Source organism: Loxodonta africana, chromosome 20, assembly GCF_030014295.1.
Source record: "Loxodonta africana isolate mLoxAfr1 chromosome 20, mLoxAfr1.hap2, whole genome shotgun sequence".
Taxonomy (NCBI): domain Eukaryota; kingdom Metazoa; phylum Chordata; class Mammalia; order Proboscidea; family Elephantidae; genus Loxodonta; species Loxodonta africana.
The window spans coordinates 52,737,610-52,747,895 of record NC_087361.1 but is presented as its reverse complement, the minus strand read 5'-3'; positions in this window follow the sequence as shown (position 1 = coordinate 52,747,895).

Genomic DNA, 10,286 nt, shown 5'->3' with positions numbered 1-10,286 from the left:
AGGAAGACTCATTAATGTTCAGGCAGGAAAGCAAAATTAACCCGCTCATGACATATATCTCTTTTATTTCAACACTTCCATATAATTTTTTAGTAAAATTACTACTTTGATCATGAACATTAGTAAATCAAAATATATTTGCATTTCCCAGAAACATTTACCTTGCAGATTAGACTCATCACCTTTGTATCCTCATGCTGGGAATGAATGTACATAAAACAAAACCTTTTTAAACACATAGAACAGTTAAAAAAAAAAAAACAAAAAAACCCAGTGCTGTCGAGTCAATTCTGACTCATAGAACAGTTACCTACCATGTTCAAACAGAGACATTGCATAATAACTGAGCTCATTTTTCTATATGTAAGTTATATATCATACAACAATAAAAGCAATTTGTGGAAAATTATCACCGTAAACATTAAAAAATAATAAAAAAAAAGATAAGATGGTTCTGTAAAGAAGAGAATTATTGAAGTGAATAAATCAGAGAAAATCAAAGGAAACCAAGACCCAGAAGTGGCATTCATGATACAGTATTAATGAAGAGCTATTGTGCTCAGACTGGAAATGTCAATGCATATGTCACTTTCCAGCCCAGACAGAAATTTTCAGAAATGCCTTCACCGCCTACTGCAAATGCCACTGCCCCAAAAAGTCCTGCGGAAACCAGAACAGGCTTTGCACAAAGTCTATGAGAGGTCATTCCCATCAGAAAACTGTCATGGAAAACAAACTGTGCAAAAAAAAAAAAAAAAATGAAATTCCTTGTTGGCAAAAAGAAACATAAGGTGCACAATTCAAATATGCTTGTTTATTTTTCCTAATTTTTGACTTCAACTAGGCAACTAGTCCCAATTTTCTTGTTCCTCCCCTTTCAGTGACTTCTGTTCCCTTGCTGTCAATCATTTGAGTTAGCATTCAGCCAGCTACAGATTTCGAAGCCACCTAATAGCTGAAGAAATTCTGAAGAACATGTACTGCACAAGTCAGTCAGCTTCTCTCGGTGAGGTTTATCATGAGAGTAGTCATTCCATGTGTAATTCATGTATTCACCAGCCTGTTAGTAAGAAAAGTATATATAACCCACTTATAGAAAGAACGGATCTGAAGAGCTTGGGGAGCTGGGAGGAGTCATGACAGTAGTGGCTATTAGCGCTGCTACATTGTGTAGAGTCTGGGTGGGTCTCTAAATCCAGAGGTTCTAATGAAATTGAACCAGACGTTTTTGATGTGGAGCCTGAGGAGCTAAGAGGAACCATGGTAGTAGGTATTAGCTCTTGACACATTGTGTACGATCTGGGTAGGTCTCTGAGCCTAGAAGTTCTGCCTCTACCAAGGGCTTCCCTGTTGCTCCCCAGTGTTGTAGTTGTTGGTAGGTACCATTGAGTTTGTTCTGACTCATAACGACCCTATGTACAACAGAACGAAACTCTGCCTGGTCCTGCCTCATACTCACAATCATTGTTAGGCTGGAGCCCATTGTTGCATCACTGTGTCAATCCCTTTCGTTGAGAGTCTTCCTCTTTTTCGCTGACCCTCTACTCTACTAAGCTTGTTGTCCTTCTCCAGGGACTGATCCCTCCTAATAACATGTTCAAAGTATGTGAGATGTAGTCTCACCATCTTTGCTTCTAAGAATTCTGCACCCTGGTATGGCCAAGGAATGGTCATGTGAACTAAGCACAGACAGTCAGGCTGTCGACTGTCTGTCCTTGCATTTTGGATACAGAGTCGAGTGCCTCACAAACTGTGAAGTAATGGTTATATTTGCTTCTTCAAGAGGCAGGGTTCTAGTGAGATGATCAAGTTGTCCTTTGTTTCTGAGCCTTGTTCTGTTCACCTGGCTTCCTACTTGTTTTGGGAGCTACCTGATGATAGCCTCAGCAAATCTTTCACTTACAACTAAAGAAACCAGATACAATGAGAAACCAGGCTCTGGGGCAGGGATGAGACAGCCAGAGAAAATATCCTGTGAATTGGAGGATGGACTCCCATCCTGATTGGTCAGAGAGGTCTCTGCCTCACCCAAACCCATTGCTGTCAAAGCAATTCCAACTCAGCAACCCTACGGGACACAGTAGAACGGCCCCATAGGGTTTCCAAGGAGCAGCTGGTGGGTTTGAACTGCTGATCTTTTAGTTAGCAGCTGAGCTCTTAACCACTATGCCAACCAGGCCTCCCTGCCTTGCTCAGATCTTGTTTTTTCCTAAGTATTTTGAATACCATCTTTGACTTGAAGACTATAAACTCACTTCTTCCAGGGTTAACCCTAATGTCACTTTCCCAGGGAGACTTTTCTGGCCTCCCTATCTAAAGTTTCCACCCCCACTACATGACTTTTCTTACCCATTTTATTCTCCTTGGCTTTTATCACCAGCTAAGATATTATGAATGTTAGTCATTTATCTTGCTTATTTTCTGCCATTCACTAAAGCTCCATGAAAGTAGAGATTTTTGCCTCCTTTGTTTGGCCACTACATCCCCAAGGCTTAGCCCATAAAGGCACTTAGTAAATGCTTTCCAAATGATTATATGAATAAACTCACCTTTTTCAAAACCTTGCCTCAGATTCCCAGAGCTCTATAAAAATTTGGAGCCTCTGGGTGGCACAAATGGCTAAGCTGCTAACCGAAAGACTGACACTTTGAGCCCACCCAGAAGTGCCTTGGAAGAAAGCCCTGGCAATCTACTTTAAAAAAAACTGTATGGAGCACAGTTCTACTCCAACACACATGGGGTTTCCATGAATGGGAGCCAGCTCTACTGCAACTGATTTTTGTTTATTTTATAAATATTTTACATAGAAACAAAATGGAGATAATCTTGCAGAAGAACACTACAAAGAATACTCACTGAAAGGTTCAGACTTTTTAGTACAGAATATTTCTCCTGGGTATTGCAGAATTAATGTTTTTAAGGCATGTATGCATCAAAATTACCTGAGATGTTGGCTAAGGAAAAATTAGTTCTGGAGTCCACCTCAGACCTACCTACTGATTCAAAATCTGTGGTTTGGGGACCCAGGAGTCTGCACTGTGACAGGTTATCCTAAATGAATCAAGTGTATGCAGTAGTTGGAGGACCACTGACAGAAATTCAGAATGAAAGATACTTAAAATTTTTTTCCACGTGCTCTTCTGATGTTAGAGAGCAAAAGCCCGTTCAATAAATATATGTATGTTCATATCCAATTTGGTTTTCATTGAAAACTTTAGACTTAGGAAATACTGGTTAAGATTAACTTTTACTAAAACGTGTAGAGAAGGAAGTCATTCAAATTTTACTTGTAATTTAAATTGAAATGAATAAAAAAAAAGCACAGAAATTGATAAAAAAAAAAAGAAGCAAAAATAAGGAAGTTTGGGTATAGAGAGAAATGAAAAGGTAGGCAGGGATATTGAAAATATATTAAGTCAGTAGTTTACCCAAGAAGAAACAAAAAGATTTACTACATCCACAAAAGGGCGTGCTTTAGAATTGGCAAACAAGAATAAAAGTTGTGGTAGAAAATGCATAAAACTAGAGAAAGAGGAGAAAAGAAGAGCTATGAGAATGAAGAAGGCACTAAATCAAACATAAAAGGATCTAAAGGTAGATTTAAGCTCTTGAACTTAAGGGAAACCATCTGAAATAGTGTTCCGGGGGAAAGCCTTGGAAATGTTAGGGTAATTTTCCCATTGTGGCAGGTGACTCTACCATCAGGTAACAGAACCCAAGAGTGGAGAAGAGAGAAAGAGAGAGAGAGACTTTACATCTGAATTAGCTGGCGTAGCTCCGCAAAGCTCTTGTATGTATACATTCTAATATGAATAGGTGTCCCTGCTTGTTTATAACAGCAATTATACTTTCATGCTAGCGCTACATAAATAAATCCTGGCCAGCATATCATTTCCCCAATAGAAACAAAAATAACTGCTTGGCAGACAAAAGGCAGACCCCCAAGTCATTCTGCCTCTTGCATTTACTTTCATTTCTGTTTTAAAATCTCACCTGTTCTTCTGGAGAGAAGAGGCAAGCTTCCAGGGGAAAGATGGTCCAAGGGCGGCCACCACTGTCTTAGAATTAAGTATGCTGCTTTGCTGGTCCCTGTCCGCACAGGGAAAAGTGTTTCATTTTAACAGGACAGTATGTAGGGGGTGGGGAGATTCTCTTTACAGCATGCCAAAGAGAACTGTTTCCCTTCTCCAGCAAAGCTGTGACTGTTTATCTGTGCTGAAGCCTAGGGCAGTGTCTCCTGCCTGAGGTGCTAGATTGTGGGCACCAAGAAGCCGATGGTTTCAGCTTAACTCAAATACATTCCACGTGCAACTTCCTATGTGCCAGGCACCCTGCTGGGTTTATGAGGCAGAGAAGGGTATGCAAGACATGCATCCCTGCCCTCAAGTACTTCACACCACAGCAGGGGAGATGCAATGTATACACTGTAATTAGACATCGAAACCATTTATGAGCATGACTATAAAAGACATATCTGTCAGGTAGTATTGTGGAGGACTGTGTGTTATTTAAGGGGAAGGATGCTGAAGATGGTGAGAAGCAGGGGCATTTCAGACAGGTTGATAAGTTGCAGGATCTGTTTCCTTTTTCTGAACGACCGGTAACCAGTTGCTGTCGAATGGTTTACGACTCGTGGCGACCCCATGTGTGTCAGAGTAAAACCGTGCTCCATGTAGTTTTCTATGGCTGATTTTTCAGAAGTAGATTTCTAGGACTTTCTTCCGAGGCACCTCTGGGCCGACTTGAACCTCCAACCTTTCAGTATAGAACTGAGCATGTTAACTGCACCACCCAGGAACTCTTCTCAAAGACAGATCAGAACTGGTGAGATAAACACTCGCCCATCCCCAGCCCCCAAAACACACACTGAGATAGACATTAGAAAGTCAGTTCCTTAACTTAGAGTGTCAGATAAATTTCAGAAAACTACAAAACTCAAAATCTACGTCATCGGCCTTTGCCATAACCTCTCTTGGCAAGAAGGTTAGGAAGGTTAGGTAGTAGGTCAAATCAAAATCAAATAAAAGACTTCTTTGTTAAGTAGAATGAAAGACAAAGGAATTTAGGTGAATTGATCCAGAGGCCTTCACATAAGATGGCGTGAGAGAGTTCAAGAGCTAGAGAGTCTTCGGTAGGAGGATAAACCTCACAACAGAAACACTTAACGGTACATAAATTAAGCTTTCTTCTGCCCAGATAAGACTAAACGCCCATAAATAATTTAACTTTTGTGCCTCTTATTTGATGTGACAGGGGCTAGTAGTTAATGATCTGAAAAAATGGATTCAAATAATACATATTTACTATCAACATTTTAACAGGCCTTTTTTTTTTTTTTTTTGAGTATGGGAATTATAATGGGAGCTCCGTTTCCTTTCCCTCACATGTATTTATAGCATGTCACCTACATATCTAGTATCGGCTCCTTTAAAATGAATCAAGAACTTACATACATTTGAAGCTGTTTGAGTATAAAGGTCTTCATGATTTTTGTTGTTATTCTTTTCTTAACCTTTTACCGTGTTTTTTGTTTGTTTGATTGATTTTAATTCCACACAAAATTCAACAATGTATTTAAGCAACGTACCTTTATGGAGACTTTTGAAGCACTGCTTTTAGTTTTTATAGAAATAACAAGTCACTCTCAAATTTCATTGGATTACATAATGTTTAATTAACTTATATAATTTCAATAAATAGTTTAGAGGGGGAAAAAATACAACCAACTTCTGTTAAGCAAAAGGTGAGGTGACAAATGCTGTGTACCACATTTGCAGGCTAATCAAATGTTTGCATAAGGTAATATAGACTATTTTATCACCATATTATAGAAAGTTCTTTATCAGACTTCATGTTCAATAATTTAGGCCAACATTTCATGGGTAACCAAATTCCCCTGCTGTGTATTGATTTTAAGGCTTGACCCTCAGAGGACAATCTTTTTCTGTTATTCCTAAATTCTCCAAAATACACAAATTTTATGGACGCACAGAGATGAAAAACTTCACATTGTTCCTGAACGATCAGTAAACTATTCATAAGGGAGGTGACATTTTAGCTTGACCTTGAATGATGGGTATGATTTCAATGCAAAGATGGAGAAAAAATTGAAAGATAGAACACAAATATCAGTAGAGTTGTTGGATAAAATACAGGATTATATAGTTAAATTTAAATTTCAGATAAACAACAAATGATCTATCTTAGGAAAAAAGTATATCATAAATATTGCATGGGACATATACTAAAAAAGCTATTCATTGTTCATGTGAAATTCAAATTTAACTGGGTGTCCTGCATGTTTATTTGTTAAATCTGCCAATCTTAATTGTGAGGCATGTAATAAAATCTGAAGAGGTCCAGTTTTGTTGGGAGATAAAACTGGAATGGTAGCTAAGAATCCATACCTGAAAGGCCTTGAATGCCACAGTACGGGTTTTAAAGCAGCTAAAAGAATGCACCAATCACATTTCTAGTACAAGCAAGAGCATAAGAATGAATGGCGAGCCTGTAAGATACTTATTTTTATTTATTCAGGTATGTGTTTGGAAGCTTTGTGAGTATCACTATGTCACTTAACACCTCATGTTCTTTATTTGTCAAGTGTAAACACAGGAATGCCTCACATAACTCCAGGATATTTATAAAAGCAATCAATTATCCCTTAAAGATCACTGACAGGTACATTAATATAAAGCATAGATTACTCTTCACTATGTAGACATCGATTATTCAATTTGCAGACTAAATACAACCCTGACTTGCTTCTTTTCCCTCCAGCTATTTCATAAGTTATTAACAGCTTCAGCAAGCACTCCAGATCAATAAAACTTATTGAGCAACTAGTCTATGCCAGGCACTGTGCTAGACTCAGGAAATACAAAGATAAATAAGATGTTCCTGAATTGAAGTATCTCATGTCTAGTGGAGGGGCTCACAACCAGTTCTTGCACACTGTACTGAAAATGCTTTAGGTTAAAGACAATCAAAGCTTTTAAAAAGAAAGTTCAGGGTATTTCCTGTGGGTTTTACATATTCCCTCTGTAGTTTAATTGTAATGAAAACGAAGAGTTGCTCTTCCCTTACTTCTATTAAGTTAAACACTCAGTTCAGCATGAAGTGTTATAAAATAGACTATGAGCAGCTTTTAACAATTTAAAATATAGTCTTAAGGCTGACTGTATGCTATTAATTTCTAACTGCTGTAGAGTCAGACATGAAAGTCTTTAGGGCAAGCTGGTTTGATCCTGGAAGGATTCAAGAAGGATGTTGATTTTAAAGGAAAGACAGTATTTAAATAAGGAAAATGGGAGGAATGGATATTTTTACACGGGGGAGGGATATGGAAAAATTTAATTAACTCATAGTGACCCTCTAAGACAGTGTAGAACTGCCCCACAGAGTTTCCAAGGAGCACCTGGTGGATTTGAACTGCTGACTTTTTGGTTAGCAGCCATGCACTTCACCACTACGCCACCAGAGTTGCCACATGGAGGATGGATATGCATAAATTTAATTAGGTTGGAGCCAGTAGCTGTTGAAAGGAAATCATTCTAGGTTGGCAAATACATAGAGCTGATGCGGGGGAAATAGGAAAGCAGATTAGGAAAGCTGGCTAAGGCCAAAATGTTGAGGGGCAAGAAAGTAGGCAGAGAGTTTTTATGTTGCAAAAGTTGGAAATAAGGAGCCAATTGAAGGGGTTTTTTGTTTGCTTGTTTGTTTTCTTTTTTGAGAAATTTATGTTAGTTACATATTATAAATTACTCCAAACTTAGTGGCTCAAAACAGTACATATTTGGTATCTCACCATTTTTTGGCAGTGAGGAATTAAGGAGTGGCTTAGCTGGATGGTTCTGGCTCAGGATGTCTCATGAGGTTGCAGCCAGCTGTCAGCTGGGGTTGCAGTTTCATCTCAAGGCTTGAAGGATCTGCTTCCAAGCTCACTCAGGTGGTTTTTGGGAGGCCTCAGTAACTTGCAGTGTGGGCCTCTCCATAGGTTAGTTGAGCTTCTTCACTACATGGCAACAGGCTTCCCCAGAGGAGGCAATGATAGATAAAAATGGAGACAAAGACAGTATACCCAAGAGGAAACCACAGTCTCTTAAAACCTACTTTCAGAAGTAACATACCATCACTTCTGCTGTATGCTTGCTTTTGGGCATACAGAACAAACCCAATTCAATGTGAGAAAGGAACAACCCAATGGTATGGCTACCAGGGCGATTGGGGACCATCTGGGGACCTGTATACCATGGAACATTATCGTGAAAACAATGTCTTAGGTTAATTTTGTTTTTCTTGTTTTATTTTCTTTCTTTTTTCCTTCTTTTGTTTTTCTTGTTTTATTTTCTTTCTTTCTTCCTTTTTTTTTTTTTTTTGAGCATGCAATAGAGATTCGAAGAGGCAAGTCCGGAATTCCAAAGGTAAGATGGAGACTGTTGTAAAAACAAGGACCTGTAAACAGAGATTTAACAGCAAGCCTAAGATAGAGCCCATATTAGCAAATCTAATGCCAAAGCAAACCTGTTGCAGTCGAGTCTATCCTGACTCATAGCAATGCTACAGGACAGAGTAAACTCCCCCATGGTGTTGCCAAGGAATGGCTGGTGGATTTGAACTGCCAATCTTTTTGTTAGCAGCCTAGCTCTTAACCACTGTACCACCAGGGCTCCAAATCTAATGGATCAATCTGTAAATCCTATTTTTAATGTGCAAGTTCACAAATTCTGGAAATAACTATGAATATTTTATTTCAGTCTGATTTCATCCAGACAGTGCATGGCATTCCTACCAAAAAAAAAAAAAAAAAACGTTGCCATCAAATCAATTCCCACTCATAGGGACCCGCTAGGACAGAGTAGAGCTGCCCCATAAGGTTTCCAAGGAGCAGCTGGTGGATACGAACTACTGGCCTTTTGGTTAGCAGCCGAGCTCTTGACCACCTCCTCCACTCAGGCTAAATTTACTTGTGTTATTTCTGAGTTTGTCTGTATTTTCCACAGATTGTTGGTTCAGTGATTTGCACGCTGGCTAAAACTTCATCTGAGGCCCCAGTGCAGACTTTTAAAGTCCATGCTGCCTCTTATTTAGTTTCTTGAGCCTGGAACCATTTTTGATAATCTTCAGAGCTTTGAAAGCAACTGGTTTTCCTCCCCAGGGGAAGTTTGAGCAGTTCACAACAGCTGGTAAAATAGCCCAATTCTTCTTTCTTTCACAGGATGAAACCAAAGTTGAAAGGGTATGATATTTGTAACCACTGTTCCAGGGAGGGCTTCCCCACCACACAAAAGATCAATCACACGGAAAATAGAAAGTTTTTTAGCACAAGGGTGACTTCTCAATAACTAAAACCCAAACCCACTGCCGTCGAGTCGATTCTGACTCATAGTGACCCTAGAGGACAGAGTAGAACTGTCCCATAGAGTTTCCAAGGAGCGCCTGGTGGATTCGAACTGCCGGCCTTTTGGTTTGCAGCCTAGCGCTTAACCACTGTACCACCAGGTCTCCTGTAAGAAAGGAAGTTCCTATATTTTTCAATTTTCAGTGATCTTTGATGAGCAAATCTGAGCTAAACTAATTACTTTAGCAGAATTCCATACTGGGGTATGATTACAGAGTTGAGCATACATTGGCAGTGAAAATTTAATTTATGAGTCAATTTGTTACACAACTACAGATTAGTTTAGGTGCTATGCTAGTGATATTTTTGTCTCTCTGGTGTATTGGGAGCTATAGTCACAAGATCTACTTTCATGAATAAAACATCAGTGAGTCTATTCCAATGTCAGCTGGGGGAACTAAAGCAAAAATTGCCTCTGGGACAAATGATGGCATTGAAGTGAAGATGCTGTCACCTTGGGTCACAGCAGTATATACAACCACAGGGCCGGGAAAGGAAAATCTCCTTATTAAGGTCATCTTTCAAAGGTCACACTAGCTGCTCATAAGCTCGAAAACAAACATTGATTCCTCAGGCAGGCATTACATAAAAAAAGAAGTTGCTTGTTAGTCAGTTCTGACTGAAGGTAACCCCTTGTGTTTCAGAGTAGAACTATGTTCCACAGGGTTTTCAGTGGCTGATATTTCAGAATTAGGTGGCCAAGCCTTTCTTCTGAGGCACCTCTGTGTGGACTTGTACTTTCAACCTTCCAGTTAGCAGTGAGCACATTAAATGTTGCACCACCAAGGGGCTATATCAACCTATACATCCTCCTTAACATGATTTCTTACACAACTAACATCCACACCCATGCACACGCACATATACCCACAAACACACATTGCTT